Consider the following 22,441-nt stretch of genomic DNA (forward strand, 5'->3'; position numbering starts at 1 on the left):
GAAAGATATTAACGTTAAACATGTATTATTTTGAAAATGTTCTCTCTTATTTGAACTAACATTAGAAAACGAAATTATTGACAGAAATTATACAAAATTAAAATTATACTTTTTAGTCAAAAATTTATAACTTATATCTTAAAATAATTTTTTCTTTATCGTCAAATCTTTATTTTAATTTGTAACATTTCTATTATGCTTTTCTCTTTAAGAATATTTTTGTCTTTATCCTCATTAATTTATCCATTATTTAATCATGGATATAAAATATTCATGCGTGCGTATAGAATAAAAATGTGTCATCGTTTTCTTAAAACTACAAATAAATATTTTAAATCTGTGTATGTGCATGAGAAAAGAAAAGAATAGAGGGAGAATTAATAATAGAATTACGATAAATTAAAAATATTATTAAAAAATTAAATTTAACTATACTTATCTTAAATTACGAAATTAGATTGTAAATTGGGTTTAGTTAAAAATTGTAATTAACGATTAAAAAAGGACATATAAAGGACTTGATATAAAAAGATCATGATCTAAATATGTAAATCGTATTAAAAGTTATTAAAATTAATTTATCTTCTAAAACTTTTCATAAACATATAAACACATTTCTATGAATATGTCTCAATAACGTTATATATATATATATATATATATATATATATATATATATATATACAGTGTATATATATATATATATATATATATATATATATATATATACAGGGTGTCCCAAAACTCATAATCAATCTTTCACAGATTCCTGGGATCATTTGGAGACGATTTTTCCTCAGTGAAAATGTCGATGAAGGCCATCATTTTTTGCATGTTCCCGATTTTTGTCATCATATATCTTTGCAATTAAGCCTTAAATTAAAACTCAACTAAAGTAAACTCTATTTAAAATTAATCGAAGAATCGTGGTTTTGTTAATATTTTACTTCTACAAAGCTTAGTTTACGAAAAACCCCTTATTTCCAATCACTTATAATTCGAAAATTATTAGTGCCTCGACATTTTCGTTGAGGAAAAATCGTCTTCAGATAATCCCAGGAATCTGTCTTTGAAAGATTGATTATGAGTTTTGGGACAACCTGTATATATATATATATATATATATATATATAAATTCATTTTTTTGCAAAAATTATGAAGTTAATGATTAATCTTACATGAATCATGTTTATATCTTTGCAAAGTTTCAGCAACGCGATATCTCGTTATCAGTTACATCGTTACTCATGTACTGGGTCAACTTCTTAGCAGCACATGAATGATAAACATTTTGTATCATGCAAAATTTACCTTAGAATAATGTTTTATTATGTAAAGTTCCCATAATTATGCATAATTTCGATCATACCAGATGATAGTCTTATGACTCTAGTATTATAATGCTTGCATAATGAATTATCAGAGAAGTGCACGTATATTGAAATAACTATATGAACATAACAATACACAATTTTATGGATATTGCAGTAAATTGTCGTCATTTGTATCGTAAAATCCTATTCACTGAGATCATCTATCAAGTAAATAAATAAAAGAGAATGTAAATACATTTTCCATGAATATCGTTATGAAAGTATAAGTATTGTGTAATATAAAAATTTTTAATATTCAGAAAAATATACAGTGCAATTTTAAAACATAATTTGCGATGTAGTGTTTCAGGGAGATAATATTTTGCAAATCCTATTCACTGAGATCATCTATCAAGTAAATAAATAAGAGAGAATGTAAATACATTTTCCATGAATATCGTTATGAATGTATAAGTATTGTGTAATATAAACATTTTTAATATTCAGAAAAATATACAGTGCAATTTTAAAACATAATTTGCGATGTAGTGTTTCAGGGAGATAATATTTTGCGAATAGAAAAATAATTCTTAAAATTTAATTAAAGTGTAAAAGTTTCCAAATTTGATTTTTCTTAATAAACTTTTCTCATTTTGAGATTTGCATATGTTGCACAGCTACATATTTTAATATTTTTTTTATTCTTTATGAAGAGAATCAGATATTTAATTTTATATATAGTTGAAAATACGAACAGAACAATAGACAAACACACCACGGGCAGGCACCATTGTCTCCTATTATATATCAGGAGATCGTACATTGAAAATGCATAGAAGAACCGAACCATGTTTCAAAATTGAACTATATGTTGTGCTGGCATTGTATTTTCTTTGTACCTTTGCCGATATCGGAATTGTACATATCGGCAAAGGACAGTGCCGACATAACGCATAGTATGGTCCGATTCTGAAATATGGTTCTTCTTCAATTCGATTCTTCGGCAAACTTTACTTTTTAATGTATATACGATCTCCTGATGTATAATAAGAAACAGTGAACTGGCATGTTTGCCCATTGTTCTGTTCGTATCTTTTTTAAAAATCTATACAAAAAATGATTGGTCCGTTATAACTTATTGTAATGAATGGACGTGAAAAGGCAAGTTTTGCTACTAGTCTTCTTTTTCCTTTGTAGTCAAATAGTGGCACCGTGGCCAAGTTTAATAAATGATTTAAATCGTTTTCTTTGAAATGGATGAGCGAAAAACTAAAAAATGCAATGGAGAATATGAATTAGAGAATTAGACGAAAGCATCGCTGACACTTCGATGCAATCCTTTCAAAAAACGTATCCGTCTTCTAAAGAGTTTTACAAAAAATGCAAATAAAAAGTATTCGTACATGGAGCGGTATACCTGTAGATTATTGATGATATTAATATTAATTAATATATTAATATATTAATATTAATTAATATGAATAAATTAAGGAGATCAAAAAGATTTGTGCACGTCAAATATTTTTATTGCACGTTATATACATTTCTAAATGCAACGCGCTTATCACAGTGGTAAATTACGTCCTGCTGATAAAATTATCATCGACACGTTAACTTGAAATGACGCACGATTTTAGATCCTGTCGTGATCACGATTGACTAGGATTCAATTGCTCAGGAAGGCGCAAGATCGTAATAGATTCCACGAACGGATACGGATGATAGAGGTATTGAGATAGTTTGCGAAAATGCGTGCGTCCCTCACGCACACAGCGACAGTTCGGTTAAGACATCGTCCGGCAGCTAGACAGATTGACAGGAGCTGAACCAATTACACGGAATATTATCCCGCCGACGATTTGCACTCCCCTGCAATCACCGTGATTAGTGTTGCGCCGACACTCGTATACACGCATCTCGTAACGGCGTCTAATTTGTAAGCCCTCGTACGTATTACACGCACGTACATACGCGCAGTAACGAATAACTTACATAATTAGATAGGATCATTAGTTTAGTTGGATGCGAAAGAGTTGTCGCGGCCCGAGTGTGACCGCTGTGTAACGTAACTGTAGGCTGCAAAAATCAGTAAGTGTAAACCTTGAGTATGAAGGCTCTGTCATTTATTTGACTTGATTTCTAGCCTTAATGATTGTTGCTGACGTGAGCTGCATTATATATACGAATATATTTTAAATCACAGCAAACACTCGGATCTACAGGCTAAAGCTTAAATAAGACTGTGATTTTTGTGTAAATGAACGATCTGTCCATTTCTGATCATAAAAAAATAATTTTATTAATAAAATTACGATATACAATTTATTTAATATATATAAGTTTGCTCATTTAGAAGTTCAATACATTATCTACATAGAAAATAATTAAATGCAAGAACATAAAAGCCAAAGCAATTATATGTGCATGTACAATAACTTGTTTAAATATTAGTTATTAAAAATTAATATATAATTAACTATTATTAATTAATATTTAATTATTTAATATTTATTTTTATATTTTAATATAATAAAATATATATAATAATAGAAAATATTTTGATATAAAAATTAAATAAAGAAATATTATAGATATTTCTGTAATAAATTAATGTATATTTTCTGTATGATACAAGACTTTCTAGTTCTTCAGGTTAAAGAACTTCAATCAATTTTTTTTTTTAATTGAATACTAGAAAGTTCTAACATTTCTATTCATATTTGTAATCATATTATTTTGTTACAGTTTGGACGATAGACATATTTATATAAATATATAAAATTTAGACATATTTATATGAATAAAAATTTTTTTGTTTTGGAAAGATACTTTAAAATCATGAAATAATTTAGATCCGAGATGTACGCGCATATATATCATACTTAAAAAAATCCAATAATTTTGCACAAAAGTAATATCTTAAGAAATTAACAAATACGTGCGTAAAATTAGAAAATTATGTGTACAATAATTTTCTTTGACTATATACACATACACACAATAGTATTTATGTTTAAAAATCTTCTTGGATGTATTCAAAAAATCGAAATTTGCCTTAAAATATTACATACATATGTTTGATTTATCATTACGACGCTTACTGAATTCCGTATATAGTAAAAAGTACGAAGTCGTATCGCAAAATCATAGTCATAATAATGCCAGTGCAATTGCATCGTCTTTCAGCTCGCGACGTTCCACGATAGGCAAGCGAGCAGAGCAGGTACCTACCTGGAAACAGGTAACTACTTATTGTCACCTCTAACGAGGCCGCGGCAAAAACTCAGCTATTCGCAGGTGGAAATGCTGCTAGGTTATGAAAGTATCAATTACCTTCCACGTCCAGTTCCCTAATGAGGGGAACAGAACTACGAAGATTACGAGGGTCTGAGAGAACCGCGCCGCAGTTAGAGTCTCTCTAAAGCCGTATTGAATTTTTTTCCGAAATCGCATTTACAGTCATCGAGAAGCTTGAAGGTTTATTATGATTTTTTAACTTGCATATTTTGCAATTTTCATTTAATTTATAATAGATATATATATTTAGGAAAGAGACAATTATTATATCATATTAATATTATATTATTAATATTAATATTATTTATTATTTATTATATTATTATTACATTGTTATTTTTTCTTTTTTGTGATATTTAAAAATGAAAATTTAGATATATATGAAGTATGTGTGAAGAGGTAAAATTTGCTATCTTTGCCAATTTGTAATATAATGGAATAATATGTAACTGCATTTTTTATTTAAATGTAAATTTTGTTCAATTTATGACTTTCTTTGTGATTCAGATTTTACAATTTGTGTTTTTTCTTAATTTTAGCAACTTAATATAGATTTAATATGACTCTTAATATATATGATATTGTGTGTGTAAGAATCGAAAAGGTTTTCATATAAATGTTATTTCAACTGTACGTAGGTATAACGTGAACTTTTAAGATTGAAAACCATAGAAGGCAGGATTCGATGTTGTATTCAGTGACGTCATTCACTTTTCTGGTGTCCCATTGTTCCCAGACAAGCGTATACCGCTAGAAGAAGAAGAAGGCGAGCAAGAGTCATTGCAGTTCAAACTGCAAACCGGTAGGTCCCTGCGAAGGAAGGCGGTAGGTTGGAACACGATCTCTGCGTTGGTCGTATATAAACTAATCAGTCAATAGATATTAGTATCTATAACAGTGAAAAACTCTCTTTGTAAAGTAAAAAACATATATGTATTGAAAATAAATTGTAATATAAAATATAAAATGGTTATTTTACCAATTGTAATATAAAATATTTATTTTATCAAATGTTCTATTTCGAGATTTACAATATCTTTAAAGATAGAATGAAAAGATTAACTCTCTCTTTAATAACGAATATTTATCTGAGAATTAAATACTTTAGTAGCATTTAAAGGTTATTGGAAAGTTTTCGGATTCGATACGCTTTGATCCAGAATCAGTAGAGACCATGACCATGGTAGCGGTGATGTCATCTTCATGAGGGAGGGAGGAGAAACTTTCTCTTCCGCGAACTTTCGTACGCGGGCGGTATCTCTCTCTTTCTCTCTCTCTCTCTGATAGCATGGAGGTGTACATACATAGCGGCACCTTTCCATTCATGAATTCAGCCTGTCTTCGGTGGTGGGTATAGTTCAATAGCGCGTAAGAGATAAGAGCGTCACGTGAATGCGCGAGATTGCGTTTAGATCGAGAATATGAAACATTTTGTGCGCAATACACTTTACGATGACGTTAATTCTGATATTCTTCCGTAATATCGTTGTGCCATGTACGTGCAACTATGTACACGGGATCATTTCGCGAGATCGAATCGCTGTATATTGCTTATTGACACGTCGATTAATGTGCCAAAGAGGTGAGTCAGTGTACTTGCGCGGGACTTTACGACGTCTAGCAGATAAGAATCGGTGCATTGGCAAATAACGAATGAATCAGCGTTTTCACATTGCTGATGACATTTACGATCTAGTCGCGCAGCGACTTCAACAGTCAAATTACGGAAAGCAATAGAAATGCTTTCCATTTCCGGGTGAGGCATTTTTGGCTTGAGTCGAATATTCATAAATTTATTGTGTATAGGTCCTGGAAGAGCAGCGTTTGTAATAAAACAGTTTGATATTTATTTAAACATTAAAATTAAATATAAAATTAATAGAATGTATTACACAAAATGTCTTTGCGGTTAATTTTTTTTAGAATCGATTATAATACACGAATATCTGCACACGATCTACACACGATATATCAGGTTCAAAAATGGTTAATAAAAGTGGAAGGTATTATTTTGACGTCTTCTATAACATATCATATAACACACCTTTTGTAAAATATATATTTAGTCTTAATAAATTTTAAAATTATTCAGTGACAACATTTTTTATTTTTTTCATTGTCAATAACAGCAGTCATGATGCGCAAATATGTATACGATACATTAGAAAATGTCTAATCCAAAATATCATTGATACCTTCTGTAATTTTAATTTTAATGTAGGGCAGTTTATTCTTTTATTTTGCAAACGCTATTGATTTATTGCAATAGAATTTATTGCATTTTTCATAGATGGAAGGACTCTTTCTTTCGGATTAATCCTCGAAAATACATATCTATGTAATCGTAAAGTGAAAACGCATAACGCAGAAGGAGAAATAACGTATCGTATAGATATACGGAACATGGGTCCCCTTGAGTGCGACTTAAAGTAAAAAATAATTCTCAGTGTTCGGTGACTGCCCAAATATGTCTGATGCATTCTTCATTCGCAACGTACGGAGATGAATAGTAGAGTTTTATGATGACAGAATGACATTATCAATGCAAGCATGGTGGTCGCCGCCGTTTCGAACGCCTCAAGTCATTTCATTCTTTTCGATTATATCGTACGTCAACCGCTATCAGCTGTCATCCAACATTCTCAATATCTAATGGGTCGTGTTAATCGGTACAGCGATTATCTGCACCGCTGGTCGAAAGTTGACCAAGACACCGACTGAATTAGGTCGCTCGTGGCTGCAATTAATAATGGGATGACATGTCCATTAGTCCAGAGTCGATGCAAATCTGTCTGGATGTCCTATTGATAAATTTCTACTCCAGATGTATATATGTATGTACACAATTTTAATAAAGATTATTTATAAATATTGTAGCTTTATATTTACAAAGATACACTCGATAAAATATACATCTCGAACATACTATCTGCTTCGCTAATAAATAATCTTTGAAAGAACGTATCTAATATCTGAAATATTCAACAATACTTTGATAATACAATAGTTTGATAATTAAAAAAATTTTTAAATATAAAGGTAAATATTTGAATTTTTTTTATAATCAAATGTAAAAATATTTCTGTTTTACATAAATTGTTAATAACATAATTACTCTTTATTCTCATTAATGATCATTTTTATTGCAGTAATAAAATGCAATATTATTTCAATCGAGCATAAGATATTTTTCATCATAAGAATAGTTGTACTTTTAATTGGCACCAAGAAAAATTCCGACCTACGTAACATTAATCGACGTAATATATCATCCACTTTGCGACAGTGGAAGGTCGCTTGTTATGAAAACGTATCGTCATAGAATTTGTTTGAAAAATCCAGCTGGTAGACTTTCTTCTGTCTGTTGAAACGTGAGTAATTTCATCATTTTACGCTTTCTGTTGTAATATGCGAGGCGTGCCGAAGTGCTAAAAATAGATGAAAATTAACGCCGCTTTTCTGCAGGCTGCAGGCATCCCTAGTTGTATACTTCGAGTTGCTTGCATGAATGAACGGCTTATCACGGTTCGGTGAAGCATCCTTGCGTCATCGTCGATACGACGTCATGATGACGTTGTATGGTCGCGTATAAATATTTGCTCCCGATCGATTCGGATCTTCCGGGAAAAGATCCGCGCACGCCCATTTCACATCACCATAATTGGAAGAGGATCGACCGGAAGTAAAGTATGACACACTTGTTCATTTCCGACTTTTCACGTAAGACGCAAATTATCGTCTATCTGATGATCTTAAGATACTCGTAGGAAATCCCCGACTTCATAGCGAAAGAATTTGTCGGCGGTATTGCATGTAATTTTGTTGGATTCGTGCTATTTTTAACTTCCCAGCAATTCTTAGCGTCAATAGATACCATACTTTATGTTATATAAGGACTATAATTATGATATTTAATTTTACAATACAAATTTTTCATTTACCAAGAAGAAATACTTTCTTTTGAAAATTATATCACTTTATATTTGTGAAAAATAATATTTATGACACGATTTCGATTTTTTGTATTACAAATAATGTAACGTAAAATTCATAAACAGTTATATATTTGTGCGCTTTTTCTTCTGAATAAATTTCGCGATGATTACAACATGATTACATCCTATCACCTTTGCATGATAATACATTTAAGCGCGTTGGCGAAAGTTCGCAATGAAGGCTATAATGATTGCGTTTAAATGCATAAGTCACTCGTAAAACTAGCCGGAGTTGTATCGTCGCCGTGACTACGTAACGAATCCCATGATAATGTCTCCGTAAAGCACATGTTTAAAGCCTTTTACGAGGCTGATAAAACGATGGATGCAACGCGTGCGAGCGAGCGCGCACTCACGCTGTGAAACGAATTAATTCCAGTCGCGCCGCAGACTGGTTACGATACACTAGCGGTCTTGGCAATACACTTGACAGTAGCCGCGATCCTTCACGATCTTCACAATTGATCGGAGAGCTTCCGTGAGACTCCTCTTCAATACAACAGGTCGATTCTTCGCATGGCAGAATACGAGTCATGGGCGCAGGGGCGGATTCACGCGCAGATAATAACTTCAAGATTTACAATCGGATATGAATCAAATATATATTTATCGCTCAAGTTGTTGCAATAAAATTAAGATATCGATATATAATCTTTTGGCGTATTTTATTATTCTTCCACGCAAACTGATAATTGGAGTTTTATACAATAAAATGATAAAGCATAAAATATCTTGTAAGAATAAATATTAGATAAAAAGAAATAATAAATAATTTGTCTAACAGCATTAAGTTTAAATCAGTATTTGCCAATATTAAATGACAGGAAATAAATTAAATTAAATTATTAAATTAAATTATTTAAATTATTATTAAAAATTATGGTGTATATGTTATTTTTTACAGGTCATTCTGTAGTGATATTTGTGCGTGATATTCGGATACGGGAATATCGGTTGTCTTACATGGTGGCAAGGCTATTTTGAAGATTTTTGCAGAAACTGTGTGTACGTGTCGCATATCTGTACCGACAGCGGTGAGACTGGGTCATCGGTATTTTCGGGTCAAGTGCATTATGATAATTGTAAAATAACGAATTTATAATTTGTGTAAATGATACATGATGGCTGCGGCCCTGCAAATTATACGGCATGGCAAAACAATTTCTGTCTGTCATTTTCTCGCGCTCACCGCTCCGCGCAGTGGACCCCGTTTTTTGCGCTAATCGTCGAAATTATCCTCGTGAGAAAATCGCGAAAAACGCTACGCTCTCGCCCTCCTCTCGCTGTTCAGGTCTCCTTCTTTCTCCTCGATTTCTTTTCATCCTTTCCTCAGTGCCGCCTCTACGAGAACGAATACGCATAATGATACATCATTTTGCGGGGATTCCTTCTCGTCTTGTTACTCATCGTTTATTGGTACAAATATTACAGACGCCGGATACAAAAGCGAAGGTAATGACTTTGGTCAAGAATGTTGATGACACGAAGACAATGTTTGTTTTCACAAGAAATGCCGGCCCATCCCTGATATTATCTTAGCAATCTGTTCTTTTGTCTCTATCTTAATTGCACGATCAGGCTTCACGTCACTTCGATTGATTGACAATGAAACAACCGAGTTTATTCTAGATTCCATACGAGAGTAAGATGGCACCAAACGTCAAAATCTGACGTTAACTTTGTTGTTTTTCTTTTCAGGGCAGAGCCGGGTCTTCTCCACTCGTTTTTTCGTTTCGTTCACGGATGTGGGCTGGTTGTAATTACATGGGACCCGCCGACCGACAAGAGAAACTCCCACTTAAACATACTGTGAGTATTAAATATTAATATGTATTTAAATAAACCTGTGCAATGGAATGGAGGCGCACCTTCAACGGGCCTAATCTCTGGCCGCCGAGCTTCGTTGCATCGCCGAGTCCGCGATGGAGAGTTCATGCAAACGTACACCGTGGTATTTACTTACTTTTCTCGTTGCTTACTGCACTGTTGCTTGCGGAAACGACGTTTAGAACGATATTAGAGATTTACACGTCCTTTCTCGTTAGGAACTCAATATTTTTATCACCCAGGACGTGATTTTACGTGGCAAGCATGTTAAATAACGGCGATGAAAGACGCGTACATGTTCTTTAAAGCCTTAAGGTAGATACCAGACATACGGACCTATACCAGACATAATAACGAACAAATAAACCGAAGATATGCATGTCATGAAATAAAAAGAAAATGATTCGTATTCGCGTTTGCGACATATTCTTTTCGAATTCGAAAGTACACGTTTTATGCGAAAAATCGACTAGTCATCCTTCGGCAGGACGATTGCACGCGATGTTGGGCACGCAAATTGCGCTCAGCAGTGACGTTCTAGGAAAGACCCTGATGGTCTCACGGAATGACGTGCAACCGTGAACAATAAGCAAAATAATTGCATTATGTAATTAATTCGAGATCCAATCTAAGGATTTCCCCTAAGTAATATTATCGTTATTTAGTGTTAAAGGTAAACAAAATCATTTAATTTTTAATTCTTTGACGTCAATAACAATTTGTTGAATCGTATTAAAATCCGTGATACGTATTTTTTTCAAACTCCCCGCAATTATATTAATTTAGCTCTTGTTTACGATTATTCTTCTAAATCGTTACTTTGCAATAACTTAATATGTTTACCATAATACTATAATTTTACAATTTAGAATGCGTACATGTATTGTAAAATAAATCGAAAAATGATTAGTATTCGTAATGCAACATATATAAATGAATAATTAAAAAAATTATTTTGAAACTTTGTCGTTGAATTTATCGAATAAAGCTATAATTATAGCTATAACAACACGTCGAGATTTATCTCCAAGTCATGATTAATTTCATGTGATGTCAGCACTTAGATTCTTATCCTCATTTAGCGCTGTATGAGGTTGTCTGATTTTGAATTTATCGAAAATATAAAAAATAGTTATTGATATAAACAGGACATGAACGATTAAATAGATGCATTCAGCGTTAAATATATACGGGAAATGTAGAACTCAGTTGGAGTGTATGACTGATTAATAATGTAAGATTTCTCTTAGTCAACGTTTGTATTGCAAGGAAGAAACGGAAACGTAAAGTCAGCTGGTGGATAATCGGAGAAAGTCGATTGGGAAATTTGCCAATAATAGTTGGTATTTTACTTTTTATTCTGTATTTCCTGAAACACGATGAACAACAAGAATAATAGGTGTAAAAACAATAATTGGTAGCAAATGACAGATTGCCGATTCAATTCGAAACTATTGATTTTCTATCTAGATATAGTTAGTATTCTTGGTGAAATGCATTTGTTAGATTATCGACACTCAATGTGTGTTTTTTATTATATTCTATATTAAACACTAATGCTTATTCTAGAAACATCGAACGATTGTTAACAGATATTCTTTATCTAAGAACTTTAATTTATAACTATCTGATTTAAAAAAATATAAAATCGGATAGAATAACTAGTTTCATAAGTTCGATTCTAAGCTCGATCTCATTATTAACGCAAAAGAATATGTGTGTTTGTATCTTTTATTAATCACACAATTTAAATATATAATATAGACTTGTTTAAACGTATTATTTTAATTCAAATATTATATTATCTTTTAATACATATACGTGTATATATTAAATAATTCTTTTTTTACATTATTTAAGATTGTATTTTAGCATATATGTAGATTGCTGTGTACATATGTAGATTTTTATCTGTCATTCGATATAAATTTCATAATAGAAGAACCAGGAACATAGTAGTAGTAACTTCTTTAACGTCTGGCAAATATGTATATTTATGAGCGGCTACCACTGCTCTCTAAAATACCGATCTATATAAGCGCCGATATTCTAGTACCCTTATGACGATCGTAGATGATATTGATATGCCTTGCAGCATACATCCGCATAAATGAATCCGGCTAAGCTGGTGGCCAACAAAAGCGAAAATCTGGAGTCACCTACAATCCCGGTAACCTTCTTGCCCACTGCAACACTCTATAGCGAACGATCATGAAATGTGAACCGCTGTGTGTTGCTGAAAGTATGCGCCCGGTAAAGCAAGGTAGTAGCATTGATTCAGAGATATGTAAATTAAGGCCGGCGCACCGGAGTATATAACAGAATAAAAGAAAAGAATGCGGGAGAAAGAGAAAGAGAGAGAAGATGCCTTCCTGGCGCGAGCAAGGACTATGGGATGAACTCGGATAAGAGCGCACTTTATTGCTAGGATGCGCCCACGCAAGCTTATTAACCTGCTAACCGTGATATCACGTCATTAAAATTTTATTTTTTCTTTTGTTAGTCGATTTTATTCGATGACCTGTCATCTTCATCAACATCGATATTAATTTAATATCCTGGAAATATTTTTGTTTCCAGGTCTTTATTTCTTATAATGATGGGGAAACTAATTCTTTTATGCAAAATATTATAATTAAATTATAAATAAATAATTATAATTAAATAATTATATTTATATAATTTATACAAATAATTATATAATTATAATATATTTATATAATTTATATAAATAAATAATTATATTTATAATTAAAATTTTTAATCCTATAAATAATTAAATTTTTAATCCTTTAGAGAAAGACAAAAAAAAAGAAATAAAAAGAGATTTCGGTATAAAAAATGTAGTCTTAAAAAAATTGGTATAATTATTTTAATATAAATATTTCAGAGATAACTTTTTTATATGAACTTTATATAACTTTTATATGTTTTATAAATAATTTCCAATTCAACAATGTAGATAGTTTATCAAACAAGCGTTCGTTAAAAAGAAATACATTCTTCCTTTGTTACAGTTAAAAAATATGTGATCTAGAAGTCGTCCCATCATTTATCATGTCGTTACGTTAAACTCGAACAGCATGAGTGCCGATCAATTAAACTAGCATCAATACGTCAGATCCATTGACAATGCGTGCAAAAAGAGCACGCGTGCCGAGCCGATACAGGCTGTCGCCAGCGTGAAATATCGTAGTGGCGTCGATTTTTACGCGTCAAAGGGGTTTTATTTTCGCTGCCGGCACGACGACCTCGAGAAAACGGACGGCAACGGCGAATCTCATTCTTATAACGAGGCAACCTCCGACGATCGCCAATTGCCGCTGGTGGAATAGGTGTTACGCTCCTTCCTCTCACGAGTGTCGTAGCGGGAGTTTACGGGCCGACAGTTATTTGTGCGCGGCCCCTGGGGCGAGGGACGGTCGGGACGATCGAGAGGGCAGAGAAGACAGAGGAGGGTGCAGCACGCGTGCACACCCCCTTACGGTATAGCCCCGTCCGCATTCTAGAGATTCTTGAAGGAGTAAATACAGTCGCGCGCGCGCTCATGCAAGCGCATTGTACTCGTCGCCGCCGGCCGATTCTTTCTCTCTTCCCTCCTTCTCCTCGCGATGTATCCCTCCTCATCTGCCGAGGTTCCCTGCTTCCTTCCTCCGAGTTCTTCTCCCTGTGTTCCTCGGGCTTCTTTTCCCCTTCGTCGCCCTTGCCGCGATTACACGCGAAGGCAAACACGACGCTGATTTATCTGCCGCTCTCAGCGGGGACGCGCGCGTAATTTACTGCGACTTAATTGCATTTAATTCAAGCGGCGCAACTGTAAATCACAGAGCGTCGCGCATTGCGCGGGTCAGGAACGCCTGCTGTCGATACGATGTAATTACATCCGTCCGCGCGAGTCCGCGAGGATGCGATGCCGCTCGGTGCTCGTTAACGGATGATGAATTTTTCTTTCCTGTTGATGCGCCGTTTGGTCGCGCGCGGCGTCTTGGAAGCGATTAAAATCTTCGGATTATTACGCGGCCCGCGTTTGCGCTCTGCAGATAACTGTCGCGCATTTTAATTATCTAACACATGGCAGATTATGTCACGCTCTCGCAACATTTTATTAATAAATCTGACACATATAGCGTAAAATATTAAGCTTATATATTGGTGTGCTAAAATATTATACAGGATTCTCTTTCTAATCTTGTATTTTCCGTACATTTTATCTTATATTTTATAATATATTCTCAAAAGATAAGAATTTTTTTAATGGTAAAATAAAAATGCAAGATGGGAATAAAACAACAGTCATCGATTATAATTATTGCGAAAGTTTAAGAAAATCCATTCGGTAAATAAAGTTTTAATCCTACAATAATGCAGAATTAAACAAGCATTTTAATACTGATTTTGTCTTATAGGAAAAAATAAAAATATGTTATATTAAATATCTTTAGACGATTTAAAAAAATTTTTAAACAGATATATTTTTGACTATTTTATGGAAAATTAAAATTTTATTTATTTATGCATTTAATATTAATATCAAATACAACTCTGTTTTATAAATCTTACATGCATCAACGCTGCTTGTTGGCAAGCTAGAGCTTCAGGTATCGCGGGCAATGAAGATTCGCGCGATGAGCAACGACGTAGCTCAGCGCGCTTATTAAATTTGCATATTGCAATTTATAGCACGATGCACGGACAACCACCTCCGATCTACGATAGTATTGTCCCACCACTCTGAAGAGAATCGCACACCGTCGTGACACTCAACAAAACCTTGTTATAAAAAAAATATATCGTGCTTTGATATCCGGGCAAGTTTTCTCGAATTTTGAGCGGTTTTCTTATCGGTTGTTCGCGAAAGCGAATTGTGGCGAGCGGGCGACAATAATTTTAAGGCAGTCTCCTCGTAAATCTAGTCAGCGAGAGAACTGGTACCGTACCTCCATTATGCGCCAATTTCTCTTATGGGCAAAAAATGTTGCGATTGGCAACCAATAAGCGATCTCACGGGCGTTACCAAGCTCGAACGCGGACAGTCATATGCGTGCACGTTTATTCGTATGCACACGCGGACACCAACTGATCTCGATTTGAACGCAAACGTCGCCTATGCCCGCGAGGGCTTCTAAACTAATTCCATATCGTCGCCGAACGCCGGCACGATGTCGCTTTAGTTGGCTAGGGACTGACGACATGCCGGAACTATGGGTGACTTTCAATATGTTTTAACGAACCTCAACAATTTTTCAGAGAATTTCAAATCAGATTGCACTTTCAGGAAAGATATACGCGCATACTTGCGATGACGCATTTTCGCATTAATAATTTCACGTGTTAAATGTGTGTGAACGCGACAAATGTTTTATCATTATATATATATAATTTATACGCTAACTTTCATTATTATTTTTCCAAAATATTCACCGAGACATACTTAAGATATCTTGGAAAAGTTAAATTCAAGGCAATTAAATATGTTATATATAGTGTTATACATATATATGTATATCTGAGACATACCTAAGATCTTGGAAAGTTAAATTCGAGGCAATTAAATATGTTATATATAGTGTTATACATACATATATATATATATATATATATATATATGTATAACACTATATATAACATATTTAATTGCCTCGAATTTAACTTTTCCAAGATCTTAGGTACGTTTCGGTGAATGTTTTGGAAAAATAATAATGAAAGTTAGCGTATAAATTGATATCTGCGTACATATGAAAGTTCTTTTTTATAGCTACAATACAATTATACTACATAATATTAATTATGACCTATAACATAATATTAATTAATTCATGACAGTCTTGGAATACAGCGAAAAAGTGCTCGTACTAAATAATCAGCTAAATATCACAGCCAAAGAATTAAACACACGTGCGCGTTGAATTGTTAATATTTATGATTAATTGAGATTGTCAAGAGACATAAAAAATATTTCTTTATATTTTTAGTCGTGAAAGTACGTGTGATTTTTACAATGGACAGATGCATTTGTCATAAATGTTATAGGGAATTATTGATAACGAGTGTGTGCAAAGTCGCAAAATATCATTAGCGCGTGCAGTAGCGTAGAACGAAAAGAGGCGGCGGATAATTCGTTGGACGCCAAAGGGGACGTAGGCGGCCTTCGGTACCATTTATTTTGCTCGAATACTCTGCGCGCGATAGAACGAGTACTATTCATCTTATCCTTTTCCATCTCGTCGTTTATTCCTTAAGAAGACAGAAACGAGATATAGCCGTTAGCGTGTGGCAATACCGTCGTAAGGTACATATCGCAAAGAGCGAAAAGTCAATCGCTAACGGCACGAGCTTTTCTTTGTACGCGTGCGATGAATCGCTTGAGAAATCGTTAACATCTACGGACGATTTGCACATACACACGTACATCTGATTTGCGATAGAAAATCGATGTATCACAATGTTATCAGGAGTGAGAGCAATAAGATGATAAATTCGATCGATACGAATGATTGCAGTAATCCCGATTGTCTTACTGTCAATATATTTACCTTTAGTGTGATATGAGAGACGCAAATTTATACTCCCCAATAATTTTGTTAATACATGTGGTTATCTCTTGAGAGATATTATTACGACAAAGGAGTTGTTCTCTGTCGTAACAAAGAAAATCTTTCAGTAAATCTAGATAGTAGAGACCACCAAATGACTTTATCTTACTTTCGCACCTGTTTGACAATAACCGGATGTCGGGCAGACGACTGTAAAGATACTAAAAATAAGAAAGAGGTCGAATTTTATATGAATCGGGAGAGGAGGATCGTTTATAGAAAGAAGACGAGAAAGAATCGCAGATTTTTTATTATCTTATATATGTTATATTGCACTTTCGAATTTCCGATTATGATTCTTAATAGATATAAAATAGAGTAGCTAAATACAATCGTGATAGATGTGATTGTTGATCGATAGGTAAACTCGTGAATTAAAAATAGATTAGATCATCGAACGATAGGTATTTTTCATGCGGTGACCTCGCTCGAACTTTAGACCTTGGGCCAGATATTACCCTCCAGGATCTCACGATCGATTCCTCCGACAGATGTGACCTTGTTCGTAGGTGCTCCACGAGGTATAAGGCGGCCCGAGCTAAAAGGGTCGATGACGAGAGAGTTTGGAAATGTGCGTCTCCCACGTAGGTGAGTTAGTGCAAAGCCATCTTTCCTCGGCGAGGTTCTCACTCCAGGCTCGGTATCCAAAGCCGGAGGACTCGGTGCGATTCGATAGGTGTCGTCGGATGACAAGGAGGAATAGGGGGAAGGAGGGAGGCCGGGGAACGAAAGAAGAAGCGGCGGCGAAGGAGTATGGGAGAAGAAGGGTCAGACCGGGACAGGACGAAAGCTCAGGTGTTCCGTTTCTCGTGCCCGACTCATTCGCGCGACGCACAGTTTGGCGAACTCGTTGTCGGTGAACCAACGATCGCACAGTACCCGTCCTCATCTTTGCCCCACTGCTGCATCTCACGTCCGTCTGCACGCCCACGCCCTAGGAGAAGTCCTTAAGGTCTTTCTCACAGTCGTACATTGAACTGTTCGCTGTGTCATACGTGTCACTAGGATTGTAAGCGTGTGAAAGCATCTCGATCATAAAGTGCAAATGTTTATTTTCTTTGATTTTATAAAAGTTTTGTTTAATTAAACTCTATTTCAATTTAATTTAATTTAATTTAATCTCGGATTTGCATATGTTGAGCACACAAGGCTATAAGCAATCTTGTAATATTTATCATGTACAATTATTGTTAACATTTCACGAGAATGAAGGTTTAATATATTATGATCGTTAATCGCATAAGGCTTTATTACAATCAACCACTCGATCTCAAACATATAAGTACTCGGCAAAATAAGGAGTGCAAAACCAGTACAACAAAAACTGACCGACTGTAACCGGAATAAATGGAAATAAATAGCGAACAAGCCCTCAACCAGTTCTTGCAAAATCAATGGGACAAGTAAAGTCCCAGTGGGATTTATTAGATTTCAATCTTCACCACTAGCATGCGGTCTTTCTCATTTGACATAGACAACCATATTTCTATTTTGACAAACGATTCCGACGGACATACTAATTATTCCCCACCATCAATAAAGTCTGTCATTGTGCTCTATACCGGATATAGGAAGAAACGACTTCCTCGTTGGATAACTTCTCCTTTGTTCGTGTCTGTCGCTCATTAATTTCTTGGCGCGCGCCAACTTTTCCGTGTATATAACGTAATAAAATATATCTCTCATGTAGTGTCGATCGGACTTTAGCCTTCAACAAATCGTACATACGCCAACGTCGTCAACACAAACGCGTGTACGCGACCGTGGTTGTGGATTCACTGCGCGTCGTGCGATTCAATGCGACCACGGGGTACCTGAGAGAAAGAATAAGAGAGAAAAAGAGCGAGGGAAAGAGACACGAGCAATTACAATGATGACTGCTCTACATCATCCAGCTAGTAATTGTACCCTCACGTGATACGATGTAGTTTTGCGCTAATACCGGGGACACGTATCGATAATATACATGTCTTTTGGCGGAGCCGGCTGCGCTTTCGTACGCGTAATTTATTGCCGCGTTTGTGCGATGACAGATCCGCTAACGCGAGCACCGTCGGTTTGTATATCGTATGAACAAGATATGAAATATTAGTGAATAGGTGCTTAATGTTAACAAGGCGGCAAGCGAGATTGAACCGCTCCATATACGTTGGAACTTCATAAAGTATGTACGTCATTTCAACGCGTCATGACTGGCGATCCCTGATAAAATGAAAGCGAAAGCACCGTTATGTTAATTCGTTTTATCTAATATAATCGTTTGCATTTTTTTCTGAACAATCAGGTCTCTCTATGATGTATATATAACGTTTTCCTAAATGCATTATATATACAATTCTTTAATTTATATTTTACAAAAAACGAAAAGCAGGAAGAAACTTTTTGCTTAAAAAATCTTTGAGGAATATATTTATATATATATTGAAATATATATTTATATATATATATATTTTCTTGCATAATTTTTTTATTATCTTAATCTTAATCTCAAATGAAATTTAAATATTTGTAAACCCATCAATATATTTATATAAATCAGACATAAAAATTGTTATATATTTATAATAAACTCTCTCTTTCAAAGATCTCAATAAGAAGTAAAAGCACCGATTTCTCTCACAATAACATCTCTCAAAGAGGAATTTGATCTCGCGTGGCTCAGTGTCGTATCCTTCTACCAATATTTTACGAATATCTTACGTATCACACACTGTCAAACATGTTTCGGACCATTGCAATCGTTCCTTTGTGCATACGTGCGATCATTACGCGTCGAAATTGTCGGTAGGTGTTTATCCTTGTAAATTGTAATATACACACAAAAGTTTCGAGACGGATCTCTCGAGTGTAACCCGAAACCGCGCGCATCGAGAACGTTTAGAAGACGTCCGTGAGTTGTTCGCATTTACGAGTCGTATGAATATAGATGGTCGGGGCAGTTTGCTGGATGCATGCGACGAGGTATAATCTTTGTCCTGCACGCAAGGGGGCTTTTGAAGGAACGAAAAGCGCGAGAGAGTCTGATGAGAGTCGAGGCTGGCGTCTCTCTCATCGTAAATTTTTATAATCGATTTGAGATCGCGATTCGAGAATGCAAGTATAATTTGTGTCAAATCATATGCTTGATTTTTGTAATGTCATTAAGAGAGTAACGACTTTGTTTATTCTGAACAAATCCATAAACTGATAAAATTTTTATGCAACTTTTAGTTTAGTTATTTTTTGCAAAGCTAATTTGTCGGATTTTATTTCATATCGGTAAGCGATAAGTTCATATACATCCGTAGTTGATGCTTTTATAACCTTTTTATGATTTTGACTGACGGCGATAACGTTCACCTAAGGCAGATGAATCATATATCACTGTCCGAAAGAAAATATCTTACTCAGGTTTACGTTCGATTTTAACCTACGTTTATCATTTGGCGCGTATTTTCTGGCGGTCAATTCATACCCCCACGTACGCTTACTTTTGGTTTTACGATCAATCGAGAGTTTATGTCGCTATTACAACGATCATATTACAGACGTGTACACGCGTCTCGATGCGGTACGCAGCTCGGTGAATCACGTGTCCTATTAGCCCACGTGGTCGCCGCCACCTGACAAAGTTTTGTCGCTCCTTCGATGCAGAGATGTTCTCGCAATCGTGATTGGCGGGTCAATATCAACGCGTCGGAGACGTTATGAAGATGTCGATCGCCGATGCGAGTATTCCTCTTATGGAATAAGGGCACAGGTTGTGCCTGCAATTTGCATCCGCTGTCAGTTATGGCGCTCACTAGAGTGACAAAAGTAACACGGTTTCTCCATGGTGGAAGGCTGAGGGCGGACGTAGATGTATCGCCGGTCGATTAAGATTTGCCAATGTGCTATGCCGGTAATTCTCGCGATCGAGGACTTTTGAGAGAAAGTTTGATGAATTAAAAGTAAAATTCTGCTATGACAATTTTTAATAACATAGAATGTAGAATTAATATAATGTTATATGTATCGAATAATTGAGTGAAGAATTGAATGAGAATAACAACTTGTCAACGAAAGAAAATTAAGTAGTAATTAGTAGTAGATATAAATCGCGAATCCTACTGATTTCACCACACATTTCTGAATGGCAAGAGCGACGAAACGAAAAGAAAGGGAAAACTGTGAGAGGAGCAACAAGAGAAAAGGAATGAAAAAGCGAGAGAGGTTTGATCCGCGAAAGTTGCGACGCCGCAAAGGTACGTGATATCATGCGAAGGAATTATAATATGTGTTTAATGCTGATACTTTCTACGGTCGCCTTTGAGAGGCTGAAGAGACAGAAATCGCAGTTACGTGCGCGCGGACCAATAACAGAAACGTCGTGAAAGTCAACTTAATTGCCACTTTTCCCAAATAAACGAGCTACCGGCGCGTAACGCGCGCCCCAATAAGCATCTATGGAAATAATTCGCGTCGTTATTAAAGCGGGTGGGCGCGCTGCTCCGTTTTGACAGGGAGACTCGGATGGTCCATATCTTCGGAGCGCCCACTCGCCTCGATTGTCGTCGCCGAGTTTTACGCCAGGCCATTAACACTTCCATGACAAATGAAAGCTCCTTCTCTTCCTGCTCTCATACCGTGCACCGGCACTCATAATGTGTGACGCCCCCGAAACAAGCAATTACGAGGACGCATGCATCTTGCCGCCCGGCGAATTATATCGCGGCGACGTGGATACGTTACGCTCGAAATTCGCCGCGATAATGAGCGGCTGGGACATGCGATAACTGCATCTTACGTGTACCTTATGACCCGATTTTATGATACCCGTGGAACGACGCCGCTCGTAGGTGGCGGTCTCGCACTATTGTATGCTTAAATGATGCTTAAAATTCCAGGGGGGTTCGCGTTATACGCCAAATTCACTCCTCGCTTCGTACGGTCGTACGGATACAATAATGTGCGTACGGCTTCAGGATATTGCGTAAGTTTATGTCTACATGTATTTCCATAAATTTGTGTAATATTTCTGCGGAGAGGATTATTGAATTTTTAATAAACAGGTTTAATTGAATTTGATGTTTATTGAAAGTTTGTGATCTTATTAAAATATCTAGAAATATTTTCTATCATGTCATATTCTTGTATAATTTTAATTGATTTTATTTTTCATTTATTTTGATAATTGTCCCGTGATTAGATGTTTTGCCTTACATCATATATGTAAAATATATACTCCAGTGTTAAATCAAGATTATAGTAGTTAGGCATATCATCGTTCGATGATGGCGAGACTTCGGTATATGAGATACCTCGGTACGATGAGTACGGTTAAATTATGACTTCTTGTTAAGATATCGATAGTATTATTACAAATGGCATCTTGGTTGATGACATTATCTTGAATAAGTAGTTTGCTGTGATGGTGTCTATAAATAGGAGACTTGGA

The 22,441-nt window shown here is 35.1% G+C and overlaps 1 long non-coding RNA gene across 1 annotated transcript in view; it reads left to right on the forward strand.

Annotated features, from left to right (window-relative positions):
• Nucleotides 1-22,441, forward strand: part of LOC112637840 — a 115,881-nt gene that overhangs the window by 77,186 nt on the left and 16,254 nt on the right. Inside the window, exon 3 of the long non-coding RNA XR_003122770.1 lies at nucleotides 10,304-10,414. This is a non-coding gene — a long non-coding RNA (uncharacterized LOC112637840). The remainder of the gene's footprint in view (nucleotides 1-10,303; nucleotides 10,415-22,441) is intronic.

This window comes from Camponotus floridanus, unplaced genomic scaffold (genome assembly GCF_003227725.1).
Source record: "Camponotus floridanus strain SB8 unplaced genomic scaffold, Cflo_v7.5 scaffold1, whole genome shotgun sequence".
Lineage (NCBI taxonomy): Eukaryota > Metazoa > Arthropoda > Insecta > Hymenoptera > Formicidae > Camponotus > Camponotus floridanus.